Source organism: Lipotes vexillifer, unplaced genomic scaffold (genome assembly GCF_000442215.2).
Source record: "Lipotes vexillifer unplaced genomic scaffold, Lipotes_vexillifer_v1.1 scaffold12, whole genome shotgun sequence".
Lineage (NCBI taxonomy): Eukaryota > Metazoa > Chordata > Mammalia > Artiodactyla > Lipotidae > Lipotes > Lipotes vexillifer.
In genome coordinates, this window is record NW_006796716.1 from 4,147,226 (window position 1) to 4,158,137 (window position 10,912).

The window sequence follows — 10,912 nt, forward strand, 5'->3', positions numbered from 1 at the left end:
TTCATTGTGTTTTCTGCCCGCTGGGCATATAAAAGTGCTGGGGCTGGAGATATGGCTCCAGCCCTGGAGGGACTCAGGGCTCTGTTCCGGAGAAAGACAGGCATTTCTAAAGATAAGCAGTTCCAAGGAAGGTTGGGCCAAATGCCTCTTGAGTGACACATGAAATCAGGCATACAGCCACGGCCTGGGGCAGGTTGGGAGAAGTCCAGGGCCCCAACCTTTGGGTGTGCAGCCTGACAGAGCCTCCTGACTCCCCTGTCGTCGTTCACCCGCCGGGACCCGCTCTCTTAGTCAGTCCCTGTGCTGGGTGCTCCTGCCTCGTGGCTCTGGGGCGCTGATGAGGCCTCTGTTATTCACAGCCTAGACCAACAACTGGCTCCCTGGGGCCCACTCCCTCTTTACCAGGGTGTATCCCAGCCTGCCAGCTCACCATTCTGTGAGGCTGGTCCCAGACGCAGACAGCCTCAGTCATGCCAGGGTTGGCAGGAGCTGCGGGCCTTGCAGGCAGAGACCTCGCCCTCCTGAGTCCTCAGCTCCACACTGGCCAGCTCTGTCTAAGGGCCAGGCTGTCTGGGGAAGCAGAGGGGCCATTGTCTGGTTTCCAGGGTCTAGCTCCTTCAGAGGGGACACCAGGAAATTGGGGGTCACCCCTTCTCATTCTGAGCTCCTGCTTTAGTCTAGCACTAATGGAAACCATTCTGCTCTGGATGTCTCAAGGGTCTGGTCCTGAACCTAAACCACCAGAATGGGGCTCTGAGGGGGTTTCTCCTCCAGTCCTCCCTCTTTCTGGAAATGGCATGCCAAACTCCATCTAGCCCTTATCTGCCTGTGCTGGTAGCTTACTCAGGGAAATGGGGGTGGAGCCAGCAGCAGAGCCCGGATGGAAAGCCCCTGACTCGGGAACTCCCTGTTATCACTTCTGAGAATCCCAAGGAGCTGGTAGGAAAGGGAAAGAGGTCATGTTGTGTCTAGCATCTGGGGCTGGTTTTCAGGCTGAATCAGGTGGTGATCAGTGCAGCAGGTGGAAAGCCCAGGACTGTCCCTCCTGGCCTGAGGTGGAGGTTTCCTGCACTCCGACAGGGCTTTCCTGTCCAGCAGACCGTTAGTTTTGCTGCGTCTGGACACGCGTGTGTTTGTGTATGTTGGGGAGCGTGGGGGACATGGGTGTCCCTGACTTTCTCCGCAAGCCCAGCTCATGCACGGGGAAGAGGAACAATGGTGGGGGGGGCGGGGAGAGGGAACCGGGAGGCCATTCATCACAGGGGCGGGATGTGAATTGGTCACATCTGTCCCCCTCCCATCTAGACCCTCTGATTTCCATTTTTCCCACCCATTTTTTGCCTTTGGAATGTTCCACCTCCCCTGCTTTTCTTAGGTAAGTCAGCTGTCCACAGAGCCTCCCAAGATGCCTTAGCTTCCGTCTCTTCCCCAAGGCCTCCTCCAGGCCATCCTGAGCTGCGTGCCCTTTGAACTTGATCCCTCTTATGATCAGTCCCACACAATCACACGTTCAGCACTGGCTTATTCGTCGACTGCATTGCATGTGTTTGTTTTGTTTTCCCTACTGGGTTGTACATCGTTTAGAGGTAGGAACCGTTTGGGTGTAAACTTTCTTCCTGTGTCCCTTAATACTGCCCCATGTGGGCGGGACCTGGGCCTGACAGCCAAGTACCTTGAAGTTAACATCACCTTCTGAGAATTCAATTAAGAAGAAACTCAGTTTAGGAGAGGATATTAGCCCTCTGTAGAAATTACCTAGGAGACTGTCTGTCTGTGAATATCCCAAATCCAATTAAGGAGACATAGAGGAGCAGATAAGATTGTGATTGCATTTCAGCAAAGTAACTGCACTGTCTTCTGCCCGAGGGAAAATGCCAAGACGAGCGGGAAGTTCCTCTTCATCATAAAGGGGGGTCCAAGGAGACCCAACTTGGTGCTGGGACTCCAGGCTGTGCCGGACAATTGGTGTCCCGTCCCGCAAATTTCAGTGGCTAGGACCCAGGATGGGTGTGTCTGGAGGTGCAGAGGTTGCCTCAGACTATCACCCTGCCATTAAGATCATCCAATGTCCCGACTTTGTTCTGATTCCACACTAAAGCCACATTCCGAGGCCCCCAGGAGAGATGTGTCCAGGTGCCTGGGGATGTGACCCTTTGTAAATTAATAAGCCAGCATTTGGGGTCTGTAAACTATTCTTTCTGCATCCGGTTCATGTTAATTGGACCTGAGATTGCTTTGTCCAAGGTGTGCACATGTAGCCGAGAAGGAGGTGCTGGGCTGTGATGAAGCACCATGATAAAGCTGCCTTGTCTGGGAGACCGGCCACCTTCCGCCCTGGCCGTGTCGTCCCTGGACACTTTTTTTTAAATTAATTTATTTTGTTTTTGGCTGTGTTGTGTCTTCATCGTTGCGTGCGGGTCTTCTCTAGTTGCACCGAGCACGGGCTTCTCATTGCAGTGGCTTCTCTTGTTGCAGAGCATGGGCTCTAGGTGCGCGGGCTTCAGTAGTTGTGGTGCGCAGGCTCAGTAGTCGTGGCTCGTAGGCTCTAGAGTGCAGGCTCAGTAGTTGCGGCGCACAGGCTTAGTTGCTCCGAGGCATGTGGGATCTTCCAGGGCCAGGGATCGAATCTGCGTCCCCTGCGTTGGCAGGCGGATTCTTAACCACTGCGCCACCAGGGAAGCTCCCCCTGGACATTTTTGCACTTGCTGTTTCCATTGGTTATTTAGAGGCAGGGTCCAATAAATACCTGCTGCATGGTGGAGTGAGTGATGGGTGCATGGGGTGTTTTGCCTCCAAAAGGATGGAGAGAAGGCCCGTGGTCCCAAGGGCTGGGTGAGGGGAGGAGTGAATGGGTGGCCACAGACCGAACATCTCCATGTGCCAGGCACTGAGTGTGTTTGTGTTCTCCATCTTGTTTATTCATCTGGGAACCACTGTGCTGTCTTACTGCATCTTTTGTACAGATGAGGAACCGAGGTTCAGAGACGTGAAGGAACCTCTGCACAGGGAGTGGTGGAGCTGGGACTAAATGTGGATCTCTTCCCTGCGACTCCCTTTCTTGAAGGAGAGGGAGGAAGAATCCAAGAGGGGAGGCACATGTTCTTCTGTGTTAGGAGACGGGCCTCTGGGTGGAGAGGTGGACAGGGCATGGAGGCACTCCTGGAGGGCTCTGCTCCTCGCCCACACCCAGCATCTGCCCTCGGAGGACAGATGTGGCAGCTCTGGTCCTCCGCTAAGTAGTAAGTGGTAGGAAATGAGCTTCAGGGAAATTCCAGTCTTGATTCTTTAATGAGGCGGAAGTTGGCATGGTGCCCTGCCTGGGAACACCCTGACAGCAAGTCCCCCAGCCCTGTGTGCTTTGCAGAGCATAGAGATACACCTCATCTAAACACCAGCAAAGATGTCTGACCCTGGCCACACCCACAAACCCATACACAGGGTTTCTCAACACTGCTTCTCAACATCTGGACACAGATTCTCGATGACAAACCCCAATCCAGCTTCCACCTCCCCTGATGGACCACTTCCAGATGATGCTCAGACACCCCAGCATCCTTCCCTTCCTCTCCTGCTGCCTCCCCAAGGCCTCGGATGGAGATATATGGCGGCGTGTCTCCCTGAGCTTGCATGTGTGTGTCCTCAAGTCTCTGCAGCCTTCTCCCTGCTTCCTGGTGTTCTTGGATCTCTATTCTTTTCTCCAGGGATCACACAGGAGCAAGTCGTTAGGCAGAGGCCAACGCCAGCCGCGGCCGGCCTGGAGCTAACTCTCCAGCACTCCCTGGGAGGTGATTCGCACAAGGCCTTCCCGAGAGCCACAGCCCAGTTCATCTTTCCTGGGTGATGTTTTTCTCTATAGCTCCCTTCCCGCCAACTTCCCACACGACCCCATTCCACCCCCAAGAGATATCTCTGCCCCAAAGTGTAGCTTCTCTTCAGCTGGAAAGACTTCTCCTGGCGAGAGAACCACGGAGGCACCGGAGCCAAGAAGGGAACTGGGCAGCAAGGCAGAAGGTGAGGGGGCCTGGCTCTCCCCGCCTGGGCCCTGCAGGGCTGGCCTGGAGAGGAGACAGCGTCTGGAGCCTCGCGCCTTGAGGTGGGCAGGGACCTCAGCTCAGCTCCCAGCAGCAGGAAACGCACAGAAGAGTGATGCGGGGAGTTCCTCCTGCCCTCAGCGTGGGAGCCTCCCACGCAGTCTGTGGGGTTGGGGGAGGGAGGTGGCAGGTAGCAGGGCCCGGGCAGGGAGAGCCAGGCCCAGGCTCCCCGGCCCGCGCTCTGCTCCCACGTCTCCGTGGTTCTCCGGCCAGGAAAAGTCTTTCCAACTGAGAAGCTGTACTTTGGGGCAGAGCTAACTTCTGGGGGGTCTCAGAGTGGGGTCGTGTGGGAAGTTGGTGGGAAGGGAGAGAAAGAAAAAAAGCCTTGGGGACTTCCCCGGTCGTGCAGTGGTTAAGACTTCGCCTTCCGATGCAGGGGGTGTGGGTTCCATCCCTGGTCTGGTAGCTAAGATCCCACAGGCCTTGTGGCCAAAACACCAAAACATAAAACAGAAGCAATATTGTAACAAATTCAAGACAGACTTTACAAATGGTCCGCACCATAAACAAACAAACAAATCTTTAAAAAAAGAAAGAAAGCCTCATCCAGGAAAGCTGGACTGGGGTGGGGCTGCTGGGAAGGCTTCGTGCGCATCACCTCACCAGGGAGCGCTGGAGAGTTATCTCCGGGCCGGCTGCGGCTGGTGTTGGCCTCTGCCCAGCTCGTGGTGAGCCTGTTCATGTCACATAACCTTCTAACCTCACCGTCCCCATAATTAAACCAGAGGTGATAATACTATGCACCTACCTGGACTTTAATACACATAAATGCATAACCGGTAGAGAAGGGCCTGCCTCCAAGTAAATGTTTCATAGATACCATTCATTCATTCCAAATCTACTGTATCCCAGGCACTATTCTGCGGGCATAGGAGGTATTACTGCACAAAACAGGCAAAATGCCCCATCCTGGGGCTTGCATTCTACCTGGGGTAGAATTTGGAGGAAGAGACAAATTATAACAATAAGTAGGACAAATAATTCAATGGAATAGTATGTTAGAAGGTTAAAGTGCTATGGAACATAGGAGTACAGCGGAGTGAGATTACTATCTTTTTTTCCAGATAACTTCACTCTTACTCATGTTCCCTTCTAAGGAAAAGGGATCAACCCTTTTTGCCTCTGGGCCTGCCGCAGCAATGTTTCCAGCTCCTTTCCGTGTTCTATCTGACATAAGTGACAGGGACTAGATTTTAGCCCAAATTCACTCATTCGTTCTTTTCACTCACCAGTATTTATAGAACACCTGGTTATGGGAAATTCAGTGTGGATCAGAAGTTCTTGTCCTGAAGGGGTTTGCAGGTGAGGAAAGAGCTGCGTGTGAATAATCGAGGTGAGAAAGTAGTCAGGGCCATCAGAGATGGGAGGGAAGCAGGCGCTGGAGGGGAGAAGCGGGTCTGTGCACACCCGCCCTACACGTTGACCTCTGGCCTCGGTGCCCTGGCCCCTCGCTGGATTCGGGGGCTGTTCCATGTCTCCTTGCTCTGGCTCTTTTCTTCTGGTGAGACTGTCCCTAAATTAGTGTTCAGGGGAGAGAAAACAGACGCTGCCCTTTCTGATGGGGAAGAGACATTTTCTGAGTTGACCCTGGAGCAAAATCAAGACCCCAGAGCCCCCTTCCCCTGACCCCAGTGACGAGGAGGGATACAGTGAACATCTGTCCGGCTGTGTGCCCAGCCTGTGACATAGCCCGGCTTCCCCACCCCTACAGGGTGGCCTCTGCTGCCCTTATTCGAAGGTGGCCTGACCCCAGCAGGGCAGCGAAGAGGAGAGAGGCCTGCAGAGTCTGTGGCCTGGCAACTTGCTGCAGACCCCATGGCTGCGAGCAGAGGCAGTGCACCTGCCGCCTCCAGGCCTGCGACTTCTCCAATGCAGAGGAGAGAGAGACCCAGGTTTGAGGGAGGAGGCTGGGCCGCGTGGCTGGGAACCGAGGATGCATGTGCCTGACCACAGGGCCAGACGCTTCGCCTTGGGGTCTGGAGCTAGAACAGGCCGTTCTCCCCACAGCCACCGCTCACATGGACCCGCAGGCTCTCCCGCCCGGCCCCCTCAGCTGCTGAGTCACATTCCCCAGTGTTCACAGAGGCTCTGGTCCAAAGCCAGGCTGAGTCATTAGATGATGAATTGCGGAATTCTTATTCAGGCTGTCACCGCAGCAGTGGTGGGCCCTCATCCCCACCCTCTGCTTCCCCACCGAGCCACTTAGAGCATTCTCTTGTGGCTTTTTTTTTCTTCACCGTGAGGGAAGCGGGGCCTCTCTGGCACTGAGAAGATGGTGGTGGAGGTGTGTGGGGCATCACTGAGCTTCCCTTCCTGGGTCTAGATTCTGGACCTGTTTAGGGATAGGTCCTGGCCTGTTAGCTCGGGGAAGAACCTCAGATCTCATTTTGTTCAGCACTTAGAGCATTCTCTTGTGGCTTGTCATTCCTGCTCCGTGAGGGAAGCGGGGCCTCTCTGGCACTGAGAAGATGGTGGTGGAGGTGTGTGGGGCATCACTGAGCTTCCCTTCCTGGGTCTAGATTCTGGACCTGTTTAGGGATAGGTCCTGGCCTGTTAGCTCGGGGAAGAACCTCAGATCTCATTTTGTTCAGCTCTCTCATCGATGAATGAGGCTCCGGATTCAGAGGCTCAGGATTCAGAGCTGGTCGGAAGGGCAGCTTTTGGAGTCAGAAACGAAATCTACTTAAAATGAGCAAACCTCGCAGGCCTAGGTTTCCGTGTCTGTAAAATAACGTTGATGGTGCCTACTTCCATCCCGGAAGTCGATGGATGCGAAGCACAGGTAGGTGGCACTCAATAACTGTTGCTTGACTCCTGTATTTGATGGGGAGGCCGGATGCTCAGCACTCAGAAGGGAGGGTCAGGAGCTCCTGGAGGGGCTTTGGAGAGTAGGTCAGAGGGGGTGGGTTGGGTCAGTAGGCAGATATTCCTAGAGCCTGGGTACCTCCCAGCCCTGCAGGGGCCACTGTGGGATCACAAATGCAGCACGTTAGACGGAGCCCACAAACCAGAAAACAAGCAGAGACCAGTGATGGGCACAGCCATCCTGACCTGGGCCCCTGGCCCACCTCCTTCATATACACCTCCACCGGGTCCTGCTGGGCCAGATCACCTGAGGGCTCCCTCCCACCAAATGTGAGCCTGGAAGATGCACATTTCTGCCCAGAGGGCCCCTCTGTCCTACAGGTGGGAGTGGCCCAGGACAAGGGCTGGGGCCACAGATGATGACTGTGCTGATCACCCTGCTTCTGAAATGTCCCCAAGGATTCTGTGTAGCATCTTGGAGTTACATCAGGGAATGGCCATGATATCTGATTCCCTTCACTACGCGTGTATTTTTATTTTTTTTGGCCGTGTCGCGAGGCATGTGGGATCTTAGTTCCCCGACCAGGGATCGAACCTGCGCCCCCTGCAGTGGAAGTGCGGAGTCTTAACCACTGGACCGCCAGGGAGGTCCGCTACCTGGGTGTTGATCATTTCCCATACCCATGAACCATCTGAGAGAAGGTTCACATTTTTCAAAAGAATTTATTAAGAAACAGAAAAAAGATACAAAGTATAAAGGAATGAAAGAGTTTACAACACAGATTCTTCAGCCTGGTAGCAACAAAGAAATACTTGCTGGGCTGACACCACTGGTACAGAGGCCCCAATTCCACCATTTTCAAGCCCATTTCTCTTAGCTGCTAATGCAACCAGTTCAAACTTTCTCTGAAGACAAGATAGCCTTCCCCAAACCACTTCTAATTGCCTCTTTACATACAGTCCCCTCTCCACCCGGTCCCAAGCATTCCTCACCCAGGCTTCAGGTGAGGGTGAGGTCAGCCAGACCCTGTTGCGCCTTCTCCACACCTCCAATCACTCTGTGGTTCCTAGACCTATTTTTGTTCCCATCCAGACTCATTTAATTAAACTACATTCATGAATCAGTTGGGTAGGCTGCTTTTGTTACCTTCTGTCGAGTTGCCTGTTTTCCTAAGCCTGCATCTGAACGTCATCTTTCTCCTAATGGGAACGTCTTCTTGAGCACTCTCTCTGGCAGCTCCCTGCCCCAGCCAGTCCAAGACTATTTTTCCCCCAAATAGAACTCTGCATCCCCATCCAATCTCCCACCTAACTTATGGGATAACTCTAGTTCTCAGCTGACCTGCCCAGGAGAAATGGTCAAATACCTTGATCTTGGCACCCACTTATCACATCTCGCCCAGCTCAGGTCACCAACCTCATCAATTTCCTCGGAAGACTTCTGACTCCTCTCTTGAATGTCTGCCCCTCTGGAATATTATCTCTGTAGATTATTCTATGACATGGCATTATAGATTCAATAATAATAAGACTACAGCGAAAGAAGAGTTATTTTCTCCCAAATTATATTTTCTCTAAATTACCAAAAAATTGGGCTACTCTTGCCATTTTGAATTTCTTCTAAATGTCTATGGCTATCAGGCCTTCATTAGTACAGCCTGATTCTCAGCTGGCTTTTAGGAGTAGCACTGAGTCTTAGCAAGCTGGCCATTGGTCCCTTCTGCTCCTATGGTCACTGCTGTGTCTTAGCAAATGGCTTCTCCAAATAACTGCTGGAAAGTGAAACAGAACAGTCTCCTCCAAAGGAGAAGCAGGTCACAACTCTATCCAGACGTCCTCGAGTTTTCCCCTCACAATGCATGCACACAATATCCCCATTTAAGCTTACCCTGATAGAAAATAAGTCAGTACTAAAGTCGGTTAAAATTTTTCCTAACCAAGACTGCAGATTTGAGCTTTATGGGGTACAAATCCTTCTCTATGCCTCTCAGCCAGTCCTCACCACCACCCCGTGAGGTGGGCATGGTGGATATTATTATCGCTATTTTACTGATGTAGAAACAGGTTCAGAGAGGTTAGGGAGCTAGACCAACATCACACAGCTATTTAGTTGGAAGAGCCAGCACTCAACCCAGGTCTCCGCTGCCTCATTCACCTTCCTTTTTTTTTTTTTTTTTTAAAAAAAGATATGATTTATCATTTAAACTTATTTATTTATGGCAGTGTTGGGTCTTCGTTTCTGTAAGAGGGCTTTCTCTAGTTGTGGCAAGCGGGGGCCAGTCTTCATCGCGGTGCCTGGGCCTCTCACTATCGCGACCTCTCTTGTTGCGGAGCACAGGCTCCAGACGCGCAGGTTCAGCGGCCATGGCTCACGGGCCTAGCTGCTCCGCGGCATGTGGGATCCTCCCAGACCAGGGCTCGAACCCGTGTCCCCTGCATTGGCAGGCGGACTCTCAACCACTGCACCACCAGGGAAGCCCTCACCTTCCTTTTTTAAGCACAAAGAATATGAACAAGTTTCTCTACTCCCTTTCTCTCTACCCGAACGGCATTCTCCTTTCCTACACAATCTGGAAAGTTCCAAACAGCACAAGGAATGATCGATCATTATCATAGTCCAATGCAGGGTGCGGATGTTGGATCTTTCACAATGTTCCTATTACTTAACATCTGTAGTTGAGCCGAGAACTCTCTCTCCGCACTGAGCAGTGCTTTCTGTGCCGGGATTTGTTAGGATTCCCGGGTGCCAGTTGGGGCACTGGGGATTTTACCTCTAAATTATGCTCAGTGCTATACTTCTCATCCGTTTCAAATTTTACCATGTTCTGTGCCTTCCCACCCCTACCCCTTCACGAGGAAAATTCAGTATGTCTGCCAATCGTCCAGTGCCCGACTCCCCAGGCTTCTTATAGCGTCATGGAAAGCCCTGTGCCTCCTTCATCTTTAGAGCATCTGTGGGATTCTCTTCCTGAATCCAGGTGATATTTCCCTCCAGAAGTTCTCTATTCCTGCCTCAGGGGTGAGCCACTTGACTGCAGCCATTCCACCAGCCAGGCCCTCTGCACGTGGTTCCCATGCGGCTCTGCAAACCTGTTGTTCCAACCTGAAGGTATTTATCCCCTAGAGGCCAGGACCCCCCACCCCCACCCCCTGCCCAGGACATATAAGAATGACACGCGAATTTCACCTCTTTTGTGGCTTAGAGCTGAGCCAGTCTCCTGGAGGCTTATGGTAGGCTGTGTCCACAGTGCCCCCTACTGGAGATTTCCCACAAGCCAAAGTTTTGGACAACCTGGCATTTTCTAGACATCAATTCACTCCACAGGCGTTTACAGAGCACCTACTAGGAGCCGTCACTGTGCTGACTCTGTAGAGAGAGCTGCAAAGAAGACAGACACGGCACCCCACTCGTGCAACTCATCTTAAATCATCTTGTTCCGCAGAACCGCCACTTGGTTTCCAGTTGGTCTGAATTAGTTGGTGAACTCAATAAGAACTTCCCCTGCCTCTGGACACTCCACAATGACCCATCACCCACGGGGACCACCCACGGGGACCACCTGACCTCTGCAAACTTCCCAGGGCAGATTCCTTGGTCAGTCACCAGACAGGACCCTGCTCTGACGACCCTTCCTCCCTGTTGGGTCCTGACTGGCTGGGATTCTCCTCCTGACTCCTGCCTACCCCCACCCCCACCCCCGACCCCTACCCCTGACAGAACAGTCTCACTTATTCTGACACATTCATTCACAAATCCAGTAGTTATTCTTGAGTGTATTTTTCTGCAGTAGTCAAGCATATATGTTATTTAATGGACAGTAATAACTGAAGTAGAAATGTGCATATATGAATAACAGCATGAAATAAAAAGAACCCAATCTCCCCAATCACTATTTACACATTTTGAACCTATTTCCACTCGGTAACTATTCAGACATGCTTTTACCTTGTTGCTATCATTACGTGAACAGAAAGCCAAAATCTTTTTTTTTTTTTTTTTTTTTTTTTTTTTTTTG